Genomic DNA, 1,716 nt, shown 5'->3' on the forward strand with positions numbered 1-1,716 from the left:
TATGCAAACACTGTTGTTTAAACGTTTGCACTGCATTCCTTTTTGCATTACACAGCTGTTTCAGCAGAAATGTCAGGTTTCTGCAGGACGTGAACATCGGATGCCCAGAAAGTGTCAGGTGTCATTGCTGCTGCTATTTACACTTGTAAACAACCATAAATACCATGTAAACAACGTAATTATTGATTATGTGAAGGATTGTACAACGTTTGCATGAACTGCTGTTTTAATCCTCTTTTGCTGTATTTGTATTAGCAGTTATCTCATCAGGCCTTTAAACTGAAAAGTGGCAGAACTGTCACTTTAATTACAGATAAATGCAGTGCTTTTGGAGTCAAAATCCAAAAGCAAATTAAACATGTTCATTGTGTAGATCCATTACACACACACAGTGATACAGTTCAGATCTGTACTCCTGTTCATTTGATGGATTTTGACTGACAGCTACAGAAAATTCTAAGTTCGGTTTCTCAGAAAATAGGATCAACGTATTGTCGAGGCGTGAACATCAGATGGAGTCTGTGCTTCACGATCCACCAAACAGAAATGGGTCCAGGACCGGAGCTACGGTCTTCCGTGTCGAGTCCTGAACTAGAGGCGGGTCAAAAGTGTCTTAGGACTAAACGGGCTGGACCGATGCTCAGAGGTCCAAAGTCGTCTTTTCAGGTGAAAGTCAGTTTATGCGTTTAATTTGGAAAACAAGGTCTCAGAGTCCAGGATGCTTCAGGTCCAGGGGGAAGTATCTTTAGTCAGTGATGGTTTGAAAACCTGTTTCACCTGCTGCTGCTGGTCTTCTGGTTTAATGACCTCACGGTGCCACTGGACCTGACTGACCAGAACCCCTCATCAGGTCCTGATGGCCACACTGCACCGATGCTAGAGGAGTCCCAGTCGAGCATTGAGTGACTGCACGTTGCTCAACTTCAGGACAACAAGTCTGGTTAAAAACCGTTTATTAGTCTTGAGATGTTCTTATTTTCAGAGGAACTGAATTTTATCAAATCTTTTTTTTTTTTTTTTCACAAAAAACAGCAAAGTCCATGCTCAATAATCCAGGTATACAATTCAACATTTTTCAGTCAGGTCATCTGGACCAGTTGACTTTCAACCAGTTTGACACGTCTGTCAACAAGGAAGAGGGCCAGCAATGGAGGAGGGGGCGTGCCAAAGAGACCATCTTAGCACCAACAGAACTGGTTTGTTCCACTTTGGAGTAAGCTGTTGGGGGAAGAATCAGCTTTGTGTTGTGTGTTTCCTTGGCTGATGAAGCCTTCTGGATGGAAGGTGAAACGTTTCAGCACAAAAAAAGAAACTGTCCAGATGACCTGACTGAAAAATGTTGGATTGTAATCCTGGATTATTGAGCATGGACTTTGTTGTTAATGAACTGTCATTTTCAAACATGGCGACCTTCATAGTGTGCATGGTGATAACACTCCTGAAGCTTGACACAAAGAGTGACTTTGCAGGTATGGAACTTTGTTTAATTCAAAAGGGTGATATTTAAAATTAAATTAAAAAAAAAATCCATCTTTTGCTCAGAACAAAATAACTTAAAATTGCAATATTTATTTATTTGTGTATTTTTGGCTTGATTGAGTTCTGCCTTTAAACATTATTTTGTGGTAATATGCTGGTGTTATCAGTGCTTGTACACAGAGAATAAAAGGTGATTTTTAGGGTAAAATAGTGTCTGTGTTGGGGGGGGGGGGGGGG

Source organism: Nematolebias whitei, chromosome 15 (genome assembly GCF_014905685.2).
Source record: "Nematolebias whitei isolate Nwh7 chromosome 15, NemWhi1, whole genome shotgun sequence".
NCBI classification, from domain to species: domain Eukaryota; kingdom Metazoa; phylum Chordata; class Actinopteri; order Cyprinodontiformes; family Rivulidae; genus Nematolebias; species Nematolebias whitei.